The sequence below is a fragment of the Papio anubis genome, chromosome 4, assembly GCF_008728515.1.
Source record: "Papio anubis isolate 15944 chromosome 4, Panubis1.0, whole genome shotgun sequence".
Classification (NCBI taxonomy): domain Eukaryota; kingdom Metazoa; phylum Chordata; class Mammalia; order Primates; family Cercopithecidae; genus Papio; species Papio anubis.
The window spans coordinates 72,966,804-72,980,032 of NC_044979.1; the positions used below are offsets into that span (position 1 = coordinate 72,966,804).

General features: G+C 33.2%; 1 long non-coding RNA gene across 1 annotated transcript; it reads right to left on the reverse strand.

Annotated features, from left to right (window-relative positions):
• Window positions 1-360: 360 nt before the first annotated feature.
• Window positions 361-12,971, reverse strand: LOC116274509. Its single transcript, XR_004183209.1, has 3 exons — window positions 11,351-12,971; window positions 4,956-10,617; window positions 361-1,175 (listed from the first exon to the last, which is right to left on the reverse strand). It is a non-coding gene; the product is annotated as an uncharacterized LOC116274509 (long non-coding RNA).
• Window positions 12,972-13,229: the final 258 nt, after the last annotated feature.

The window sequence follows — 13,229 nt, forward strand, 5'->3', positions numbered from 1 at the left end:
GGCACCTCAGTTGATTCCATATCCTTGTTATTGTGAATAGCACTGCGATGAACATATGAGTGCATGTAACTTCCAGAATCTTTAAGGAACTTAAATCGATACACAAAAAACAAATAACCCCATTAAAAGGTGGGTAAAGGATGTAAACAGACACTTCTCCAAAGAAGTCATTCAAGCAGCCAACAAACATATCAAAAAAATGCTCATCATCACTAATTACTAGACAAATGCAAAGCAAAACCACAATGAGACACCATGAGATTGCACACCAGTCAAAATGGCTATTATTAAAAAGTCAAAAAATAACAGATGCTGGCGAGGCTGTAGAGAAAAGAGAACACTTATATACTGTTGGTAGGGATGTAAATTAGTTCCGCCACTATGGAAATCAGTTTGGAGATTTCTCAACTAATTTAAAACAGAACTACCACTCAGCCCAGCAATCTCATTACTGAGTATCTATCCAAAATACATCATTCTACCAAAGAGAATGAGCTTTTTAAAGAGTTTCTCATCTCTCAATCTAACTGGAAATCCTGTTAACATCCAGTGAATACAATAACACATGCCCGAAGCAACACATGTTGGCTGGTTGACTACGAATTACGGTCATTTTTGCTCTGCCTCGTTCATTTCTGGCCTCCAGAAGCCTAAATGTTGATCCATGTACTTTGAGGAATTACAGATTTGAAGATGAAGATTCTGGAAACTTCTGTAGTGTGTGAAGCATAGAAAGAGTGTAGTGCTAATAATTATACTGCTCATTCCAGACTAGTTTCTTGCAGCAAATCAGGATAAGAGTTAGTATTCACCATTTTGTGAATGCTAGTTCCCAAAGATAAAGATTCAAGTGACTTTAACAGTGGCAAAATTGAAAAAAGCTCAAGTCCTATTTGTTCATTTTTATAATGATGTATAATATCATATGTTAATATATAACCTATACAATTTTAATTAATCTATAACGTCATCCATAATAAGGACATGTTTGTATTTATAAGTACAATATCATTGACAGGAATATATAGTGCTAGAAGTGTTGGAAATACAATTTGTACCCAAAGCGAGCTTGAAAACTTCTGAGCCATCACCAACAGATTCTTGAATAGAGTGTGTGTCCTGGGGTCTGTGGAGTCTGGAATGATTGTCCAACTGGGAGTTCTCTGCATTAATTTCTGTGTAAAATACAGTGTTTATGAAAGTATAATAAAAATATACTAATTTGAAGCTTAAAATATATTATTGAAATTCAGCAGTAACCAAAGCAATTTAGAAATGAAATCAATAAATAACTTTTTCTAAGAGAAGTACTTTATTACCAACATCTAAAATATTTCTGGCGGATAGTGATGAGAAAACATCATAGACCTTTACTTAGTTTTCTTATTGCTTTTAAATTTTTTACAGATGGTGTGTACTCTTAAGTCTGCACCCGGAGTAGCCTGCTACCACTACTCTGACTTCCTAAGCCACCACTGACTAAGTACTCATCTTATGATTAGCAAAAATGAAGTCATTTTTTAAAAGTGAACAGGGTCAAAATAGCCAACAGGGGAATATTAATGGTGGTCACTGAGCTTAAGAAGTCACTTAAGCTACCTGGAATCACTAAAATCACTGATATGATTCTGATATTTACAAAGAATCCACATCTCTCCTATGGAGAATTGATTGATTGGTCCCAAGTAAAAGAAGCAGAGAGAATGGAATGCTTCTCAACTCTTCATATCATCCCTCTTCTCTTCCAAGAAGCGCTTGCTTTGAGTTTTTATTTATGTTTAAAATTTAAAACAATAAAAGAATATAAACTGAGAGATGCATGTTTTTGTTCTGAAAATGCAAATTTTGGTTCATACATGAAATACATCTAATGAATTTGAACAATATTTAAATAGAATTAAAACCTGGTATGTATATATTGCTTCTATCATAGAGCCTCTCTTTACTTGCAGGGGGCAAATCTTAATTCTTTTCAGCAAATGAAGGTCATGCCATTTCCTTTTCTAGTGCTTGTTTTAGAAATAAGCACAAAATGCAATTCTAGCCAATGTCACTCAAAAATCTAATGGAGGTACCAGGAAAAATTCCTCTTTTTTTGTGGGAGCTAGGGGAATAAACTATCTTTTAGTCCTTTAGTTCCTTTTAAGAATGTCATAATTAGTTTGTGCAGACTTCTCAAGGGCACATTAATATGACAGAGTTATCTGGATATCTACCCAAAGGATTGGCAGTTTCGCAATACAGAGGGAAAAAAAGAATTTTTGGTAGCATCCTTGGACCACTGAATCAACCTTCCCTGGGACTTTTCTACCTCTGGACTTTGGGTTATAGCTGGACCATCTGGAGTTGGTTCTTCTGTTTTAGTCTAAAGCATCCCAAATGAGATGTTTCTTATGCTTCTAAATATACTCTTTTTAACCATGTTCCATTTTGGGTGGGCATTGTAAGGGTAATATATACAGACTTACAAAGAATGTTCCTATGAATTAGGAAGCTTTAAGCAATGGAAACTATTTTTCATTCACTGCCATTCCACTATGGTAGCAATTCCTCCTATGGTAATTCTGTTTGTTACTTCTTAGTAATAGGAAGAACCATTCGTACAATTGTGTAAGGTACTTTTAACGAATACATATCTGTATTCTCAAACCATATGGCAACTTCTGGAATGCTTTAGATTTCTATCCCATCTTCATAATCTCTTAAAGAGTCTCTTGTGCCTTACTCAACATTACAGTAGATATTCATAGACTGGTAACACTTTCTTCTGATTGATCCAATGTGGTTTGGTGGTCACAGTTATTTATAATAGTGGTAGTCCTCATACTACAAGAGTATACCATATTGTATTTAAATACCTCACTATTCAGAAACTCTTAATATAGGGCCATCAACTTTAGCTGTGAAATTCCGGCATCATATGATATTACCGGGATCAATTCTCTTAGGAAGAGATCTAAGAATTAATAAGACTGAAAGGAAACTCTTAGAATATGTAAATGACAGGTTTTTTTGTCTTTATAATTGTTAAGAAACTAAAACTAGATTTTATATCTATTTTGAAAGGCTGAAATGAGTTTTATATTATGAAGTCTATTAACAATTCAAAGTGTCTATTTTAAAATCTTTAACAATGTCTTAAAAAATATCTTGTACTAGAGGACAAAAATGGCTCTGTTATTCATAGATGATTAAGTACTGCATTTCTCACTTCAGTAAAGTAATTCCATATAATTTATTACATAAACCATCAGAATAATAGAATCCAGTTCTATTTGTGACATCTCTGCAGTTATCACAGTGTATTTTGAAAACCCAAAGTAACAATGGGCATTTCCATTGAGTGTGTTTCTTTGCCCATAAAGGAAACAACCAAATTTACTTCTGGCAGAAACTCATTTGACACATTCTAACCAGAATATATTAAATCAATTATTTGTTTCATGTGGGATGTTAAAATGACATCACATTTTATCCTTCCATTTTCTTAACATAATAATGAGCACATTCAATTCACAAACATTTCAATTTGGTTATGAACTCACTTCCTCCATACTACTCCTACCACCTCTACTTCAAATTTAGCATAATCACTCTCTTGATGATTTATGCAATTTCTAAACATTAGCAAACATAACTAACAAAATATAATTTATTAATAAGTCTTCAATTATTTTTAGAAGGAATTGCAAAAGCGTTGGCAATGTCTTACAGAAATACACCTAATTTTAAAAGTAGATTTTTTTTCTAATTTACCAGACAGGAATATCCAAACACCGAAACGTATAAATATTTCAAAATCACACATACAAAAGTAGTATCTAATTTGTAGTGACTTATCAAGGCAGGGAAGTAGGAACTTAATATTCATTAAGTCATTTGACATTCTTAACAATGTGCAGAAGGTCATGCTTTGTGCAGAGTTCAAAATAGATAACAAATGCCTTCTTCTGTGGGAAAAACATGAGCATCAATGTGTCTAAAGGGCTGTTCAATACATGTTTTGTGTGCACCATTATTTGTATGTTTTATGATAATCCTCAGCATTAGGCCCATTTTATAGATAAAAAGATCGAGCCTCAAATGTAACTTAGCCGAGGACTTATATACCTAGTAAGTTGCAGAACTAGTATGTGCACCCAATTATCTAAGAATCTAAAGCCCACATGCTTTTGTCACACTACACTATCTTTCTTTTGAAATTTATAATCTATTATCAAGGAGGGAGAACTTATATACATATAAAGTTCAGAGAAGCTACATACACTCATACTCATACACACACACACACACACACACACATATATAAAGTTCAAATAAGGTGGAGATGAGTACAACATAGACAAATGTAATTGAAGAAGTTTTTGATTCTTATGAGTATTATACATGTTTTAGGGGATCTGTGTTTTACAATATCTATGAATTTGACCGTCTTTTCTTCTCACATTCTTCCCCATCCTTTCACCAGTGACTTCACCCTTCTGTGAAGGATGAGAAACAGCTACTTTTCTCTAAGAGCATGATTTATCTAATTGGTGTGATAGCAAAAGAATGAAAACTATTGGCCTGCAATAGGCAGATTAAGATGTGGAATGCTTGTGTCACTGGTTGCCCAACGACTTTGCCCTTGACTGGGTGAAAAGTGAGGAGTGAGAGGGGGAAGAATGAGAGACACATTTTTGTTCTTAGGTCCAAGGAAATGCTCTAATCCAGTTTTAATGAAATTTCTGTTTTTATCACCATCTGACTTTTGAGTTCATTTATCAATTTGTTAATAACACAGACAGGATAAATATGTGATTTATTTGTAACAGGGTAGTCCAACAATGAACAGCTTTGGGAAGGATCTGGCTTCCGCGGGGAAAGTGTTGCTTCCTTAAAGAACGCTCCCTGTCTAGTGAGTAATTGTAACTTGGTAGTCACTCTCAAACTATCAATTTAACCAGTAAACTCACATTTTTCTACTGTATGCTGGTGGATATGAATGATCGAGAAGGAGACATAGACGCTGGACTTTTCCCCTAGGAGAGAAAGGTTCATTTATGACCTGCTTTATTTTTTAGAAAAGCAGAAGAAACCCAAATTATTATCCATAAGGCATTCACCTGAGCACATGTGGACTTCATGTAAGTATTTTTGTACTTATTTCAGTTTACAACAGTTAGTGCAATCTCACACGGCATGTATTTCTATATTCTTTATTAGTGGCTATTTAAATTGTTCATATGTTTAATTTTTAGTCTCTTCATCCTTAATTCTTCAAGATTCTGGAAATGACAATTTGTTCTATTCTCACCTGGCTTATGATGATTTCAAATGCCCTACTTGGTCTCATTGAACTTAGTTATAAATTTCAAAATTGAATTGCAGAAAACAATGTGTATTATTTGAAATCAATATTGGATAAGTCATAATTACCCAAATATTTATTAATTTGATGAATTTCTATATGCCTTTTTTGGTCTTCACAGAGAGAGTATCAATTGCTAAATGTTTTCAGTCAGTGGCTCTTTGTAAATGAAATACCTAAATTCACAATACCTCATACAAAATGTATTACATTAGAGTATTTGCATTAAAGATATTTTACTCTGAAATAAAATTTTGTACAATCTAACATTCATGAAAGAGGGAAATAAGTGGATTTTGCAAAGAATATTCACCAAGACCTTTGTTTAATAGAGGGGAGAAAAGGAAATAATTAAATGCTAGCAGAAAACAGGGTTGCATCTTTGGGAAATGTACCCATTCAGGTAGCCCCTGGAACATTAGGTAAGTATCTCCTCTTGTCTGAGTAGGTGACAGTGTGTGGAGAAGCTAATGAATGCAGGGCCAAATTGCACCCCTTTGTTTGGTGGATTTTTCTCCATCTCTATTAGCTCTTGAGAAGAAAACACTTTTTTTGACCTTTTAAGTAGCTAGACTTCAAAATAATTTAAGAATTTGCATATTTTACATATTTGTTTCCTGAACCCTGAGCACGTATAATGTAAATATATAGTTGTAATTCTTACTCTGTTACCTTGTTCTAAATCATGAAAGTATTAAAGTCAACTCTTTGAGACAAGGCACATCTTACATTGACATCCCAAAAGTGGGAATAGTATACAATAGTAAATAGTTTAAAAATATTATTTGGATTATAAAATGAATTAATTATATAAAGAGAAAATGTGTTTACAAATGTAATTGGGAATAAATGTGTTAAATATTACATAGAATCTGGTTTTAATCCAAAAACAACTCAAACTTATTCAATTTGTATTTTAATTCAACCATTTAGTTTTTTCTTTAAATATTTCAGAGTCTTAGTAATATACTAGCTGGAAGATGTAGCTAGATGGTGAATTGTCAGAATGAACGTAGACATCTTGGAAAAGACAGACACAGATGAAATAAATATATCTTGCCTGGTTCCTGAATAGGGGGACATGCTATTATCAAAAGTTTTAAGTAGCTGTGAATTACTTATAATAGCAAGTACTTAAGATTGTAATTTATGTTATTATGTTATTAAGCAAATTGCCAGACAGAAAATATTGCAGTATATTAAAACAACTTCTACTGCACCTAACATAAATTCAATAGATTAAAATATATACTGTAAATACTTAAGCAGAAATACCTATAGAATATAATATATAAATAGGCACCTTTGTTTCCCTTCATACTTCATTGAAAAGCCCAGACATACCTTTTAACAACATATCATGCTAAAAGCAATATGCCCTTTTTGGTGAAACAGGTACCATACAATGAAGCTCAAATCTAATAGTCATAAGTTGACTTACTGTTGTTAATGCAATAGCAAGTGATAAATCCAAGTCCATGCAATCAACGCAGGAATTCTGTTCCTGCCTTAAAATTTGAGGACAATTTAAGTGTACAGAGTTTTTCTTGGAATAACAGTTAACGCTGAAATGAAAGTGGCATGCAAATCTCCCAATTCAGGAAGAAAAATAATCATACTATGCTTCTGCTGAATCTAAACAGCTCTACTTCCTTTCACAGAACCTTGTGATCATTCTTCTTAGGTATCAGTAGTAGGCCTAGTAAACATTTTCTGTCCAAGGCTGTCCCTATGTGGCCCCACTTATGTTCCATTATGACCTCAGGATAATAATTAATAAAGCCCACTTTCACTCTCCAAAGTGTCTCAGTCTACATAATAAATAACATAGTTATTATATTATAGGTTAAGGTAATACATATGAAATTGTATTAATGATATGGATTCATTACTAACGAGATTTAACTAAGAAAGTTTAAATTATACGGTAACTTTCCATGAAGTAATCTGACTTTTAAAGGAGCAGATAAATGCTTTATTAAATGGAATGCTTTTTGATACTGTGCAGTTCTTTCCAGAAACTGCAAGTTAAAAAAAAAAAAAAAAGCCATTGGATATGAAAAAAAGAAGCATTCTTCAGAAAATTCCCTAAGGAGAATTTGTTTTTTTCTTAAAAAGGAGCTTTATTTGAGGTGTCAAGCTAAGATTGTGCTCCTTCCCACCTGGAGAATAACATTCAACATCAAATATTTGGCCAGAATTTTGCTATAGACATTAGCAAGTCATTCCTTTCATTTGTGATTGTATATGAAGTATTAGCTCTACAGTGTGAGCAGCCATCCATCAGAGACAACGTTTGCTTCTCCTGTGTAACAATGTCACAACACTGTAAGTTCAGTAACATTGCCTAAGTAGTCAGGCAACGAAACCAATATGCACGAAATGCTATCATTGTCATTGGCTTAAAGGCAAAATATGTTGAACCACGGCTATTTTCTGATTCAGTTAACATTTATGGAAAACCTATTATGTGCCACACATCTTGACACAATTTTTTTATTTGTTCTTAATAACAACTTGTGAGGTATGTGTTACTTTCCAGATGGGGAAATAGAAAGCCAGAGAGGTTAAGTGACTTTTTAAAAGTCACTTAGCTGGTAATTGATGGAAGGTTGATTCAAATCAAGGCTGATTGATTCAACATGTGAGCTCTTTCTGCCCCATTTCTGCTTACATCTCTGGCTCCAGACTTTGATGTTTGGCCAATAAGAGACTTTTTCAGAGTGGTAGAAAGCCATTTTCTACTAATCTAAAATAAGGATTCCTGCATGGAGATAAAATTGAATATTATTTTTTCGTATTATTTTTGATAGAAAGTCATTTCCTACTAATCTAAAATAAGAATCCCTGCATGGAGATAAAATTTAATATTTTTTCCTATTATTTTTGAAACATCTTCGACACTTTCCTAAGGGAAAAATGTGGGTAGACAGCATCATTCTTATCTTTTTTTTTTTCTTCTACCATCTGCCCTTCACAATTCAATGAAGGAAACTGTACATTTCAGTGGGAAGATTCTATTTTTCTACTACTACAAGACAGCCTTATCTTCTGCATATCATTCATTTTTGAAGCTGTAAACTGGCTGAATTATTTAGTCTTTTCAATGTTAAAACTAGAAATTTTGCTCCCAAATTAAAGAATATCAGGAATACAAAGGAGAACAGGAAAATCTGAGATTCTTTTCATTTAAGATCAATGAATTATTTGGTTATACAGATATTTGAAATATAGTTAACAGATATCAAAAAGAAGTCCTGGGTTGCATTCAGTCATGGCTGCCACAGATGTCAAAACTTCACATGTGGGATTAAAGATTGTCCACAGTAGGGAACAAGAGAGTTTGGAGTTCTTTAAGGATTCTGCGGTCTTACTATTAAGCAAAAGTCTGGCATTTTAGATCTTTAGAGTTGTTGAGAAGAATTGAACCGTCATTCTTGAATCATATTTGCTACAGTACTACCTGATGACTAAAGTAAAGGCTCAAAACTTCAGCTGTATCTAGGAAGGTTTTGGGATCCTCGGTTCCTTGAACTTTTTGAACTACAAAGTGCATATTATTCCCATTCACCAGAATTTAGCTCTGGGGAAACAAACACGGGAGAAGGAGTTTTCATGAAATAGATTTTCCAGGTTAATTACTTGAACTGTTGTATAAAGAACTCAGAAAAAAAAATGTGTATGCATACAAAGCATACATTTTAAAAACCTAGTGACTAGTGATCATGGAGCAAGAACACAGAAAGAGAGAAGACAGTTCTATAGGCTTCCCACATATACCTCAACACCTGGCCTCTGGGCCCTGTGATGAGAACGCTGAAACACAAATGAATCTGAACAGGGACACTACATACAAATACTGGATTATATGCTACATAAAGGTTTTTAAATGCACCAGGCCTGGGAAGAACCCCAAATGAATAGAAACTGTAGCAAATGTATCTAACTGTATTAAAAATGAGTAACAGAACACTATAGGAGGTGTAAAAGAACTAACGTAAGTTATTTTGGAAAGCAATATTTTGATTGAATAGTATGAGGCTAAAGACAAAAAGAACTGCATACAAATAATGTACTTTCCTTAGTAAATTTGTTCCTAAATGGGTACAGATTCATATTTCAGAAGCTATTTTCTTTGTATGCTAGGGTTGAAAAAATACATGCATGTACTGAAGACCATGAGAGCCAGTTTTCTCTTAGTCTATGATAGAAGTTATATATAAGAAAAGGGATAGCTAGAATAAACCCTGTAGTATTGGATTGGAGTTGTAGATATCAATATGAATTCATAGTTTTTAAAAATAAATGCAGACATAAACAGACATATGTGTATACGTGAACCAGTGTAATATACGTATTCTGAAATCATGTTCACTGACAGGTACTAAAAGTAGTGACACTCTGTTAGTAGTAAGCACACCTACACCCAGATTTTTGTTTCTAATGCCATTATATAATAAAAGGAACCAGAACTCCTTGGAGATATAGTTGATTCCAGGACTGGTACAGAAAATATACAAGATAAGACTTTAGCCTCATGCAGCAGCAGGAAGTAAGACAGTACTCAAAAAAGAATAGGGCACGTTGAAAGGGCACGGAGCCAAATGGAAAAGATCCCAATGCCCAAAGCTAGAAAAATTTACAAAAGGAAAAAATATAATTGGATTATAATCCATAGAATAAAATAAATATCTGTGGTGTCATAGTGATAAAGATAAGTATTTGAGTAGATACATAAATACAGGAGAAGAGGCAGCTCTTCTTTAGAAAAAGATTCCAATTAATAAGTAAAGAAGGAATGAGGGAAATAGAAAATCACCATTAGAACACCATTAATGAATACTGAAATTGTTGGCTAAAAGTATGAGGAGAAATAATATTTGCATTTGAAAGGAACTCTTACAAAATATTTATTAATTAAAAAAGAAATATAGTAACTTTAGAGTAGAGAAAACTGGGAGATGCCACTTTTAGAAAGTGATCCAGGTCAACATAACCAATAATTAGATATATTGACATCATACATGCTATACATATATTGACCTGATAATACACAGAGAGGGGCACATCACTTCTGTAGTATTCTTGCCAAAAATGCATAATCTCAATCTAATCATGAGAAACATCAAATAGAACCAAATTGATAGAAATTCTACAAAATAGCTGACCTGGACTCTTCAGAAGTGTCTGTTGTATCTGATGTCACAGATCAGAGGAAACCATAAAGACATCACAAATAAATGAGACGTGATATCCTGACTAGGACCCTGGAACATAAACATAACATTAAAAGAAAAATTGATGAAATTTGAATAATGTCTGTAATTTAATTAATAGCAGTGTAACAATGTTAACTTTTTGGTTTTGATCATTAAAGCAACTGTATTTTTCTATTTTTATAACTTTTCTGTAAGTAATGTTCTTACAAAACAAAAAGCTTTTAAAAATTGAAATAAAATGTACCAGAATATTGAGAATAGGTATCTTTGGAAAGTGAAAGTGCAGATGATGCTTATTTTTTCCTTAATTTTGTTTTCCAAAATCTCTACAATAAGCGTGTAATGTTTAGAAAATGCATTACTATTTTTATTTTAGGCCAGGAAATCCCTTATATATGGCTTTAGTTGTAAAAAATTAACAAATTGTGTTTTAATTTTAAAAAATAATGCAAAAATGTTTATATGACATATTAGAAAGTGTCTTAAGCTTTAATAACAAAGGAGATTCCACTCCAGTTAATGCTATTTTTTGCATAGATACTTAAATTGTCATTAAGTCTTCCTTTATGTTTTAATTTTTACAAGCATACTGCTTACCATTTTTGAAAACCAAGATGATCCCAGATATAATGGGTATAAATGGAAAATGCTACTTTCTCTTGAGTAATTGAAGAATGTCATGATGTTCTCTTTTAGTATCATGCTCAATCACACCTACCAGATATGATTTTTAATTTTCAAAATATTATGAGACTATGAAATGTACTTGTTAAAAACTTACTTCTTTCTTGGAAGATTTGGAAGGCTTCAGAGTCATTATTTTGACGTGTCATTATATAATTCTGCAGCTGTGATAGATGGCACTGAAAGTAAGCCTGCTTTTTTTTTTAAAGCTTCTGGACAAATGCTGAGCAACAGTCAAAATTAACAGAAGAAGACTTTCATTGCTATTGGTGAAATCCCTGGAACCTGAAGCATTCACTGTAAAAACAGATGGAGATCTTAGTTTCTAAATAATTTGAAAAAAAATTAAACTTGAAGTAAATGTACTCTCAGAAGAGTTACAGAAAAACTGAGCAGGTATTCAGAGAATTAATGGAAGGTTTATGTGATAGAAAACTTTCTAAGTCATTATTTTATCCTTGCTTCCCTCCAACCCCTTCACATCCAGAACTACTTTTCACAGGATACATTTTAAAGATATCTATTTAAAGTGTGTGTGTGTGTGTGTAAACATACATTCCGCATCTGCAAAGCACAATAAAGCAAAACATAATAAAATGAAGTATACATGTACTCACTTAAAGTGGCACAGTGACCTTTTCAACATAAGCATGTTTGATACTGTCATTTTTATTTAAACTAGTAAAGCTTGAAAGCCGGCAAGTTCTCCGAACAATAGTTTTCAGGTAAATAAAAAATGTAATTTTATCGTTCTTTAAAAATAGCAATGAACGTAGCATTACAGTGCTCCTTTTTTGCCTCATATTTCATCTCACCTCAACCACATGTGTTTAACAAAACATTGCCACATCAGAATCATAGTTTTATTATTTCTAATGAGGACAGCTAAACAAAAATATTAAGTGTGACCCTAACTCTTGCTGTGAGATTTTTGGTTGTTGCTTTGTTTGTTTGTTTTTTGGGTTTCATCATGTTAGGAGTTCAATATTATAGTTAAATGAATTACATCTTCTGTAGTAATGAGTAGATAATATTTCATTATTGTATATTGGCACAAATTTATTCAATCATCTCATCGAATATTTAATTTTTCATGTCATAGGACTATATATTTCTTCTGCATTTTACAGTGGTTAGAAAAACCTGACTTTAACAATTATTCACATAAATATATTTTCTAAGGAACTGTGGTATTTTCTACTGTTTTTAAATTTTTAGGTAAAAGAGGTGATAAGATTTTACTATTTGCGTCCAATAATGGCTCCAGAAATTTCTGTATGGAAGGAACTAAGGGAACCCATCTGACTGGAAAGAGGGATTGAGTGAGAACCTGAAACTATGTTTGCATAACACTTTAAATAAAACTGGAGAAACACCAAGTGCCAAATTTAAAAATTGGCTTCTGATATTTGGAAAGCTTCCATAACTTGTATAAGGTTAAATTCCTATCTGGGCTCCATCCTTATAACTGTAAAACCTATGAGCTTATGTTCCTAGTAGGATGTTAAGGGAATGTTGGAAACCTCCTATTATTGCTGGAGGAACCCGTTTCCCACCCTATGACTACAGGAGGGCTCAAAGGAGAGCTTCTCGGAATCTGTTTAGAGCTGTGACCCCTAAGGAAAGGCCCCATGAGGCCAACATCATCCTGATACCAAAGACTGGCAGAGACAGAACAAAAAAAGAGAATTTTAGACCAATATCCCTGATGAACATCGATGCAAAAATCCTCAACAAAATACCGGCAAACCGAATCCAGCAGCACATCAAAAAGCTTATCCACCATGATCAAGTGGGCTTCATCACTGGGATGCAAGGCTGGTTCAACATATGCAAATCAATAAATATAATCCAGCATATAAACAGAACCAAAGACCAAAACCACATGATTGCATTCCCTTTGAAAACTGGCACAAGACAGGGATGCCCTCTCTCACCACTCCTATTCAACATAGTGTTGGAAGTTCTGGCCAGGG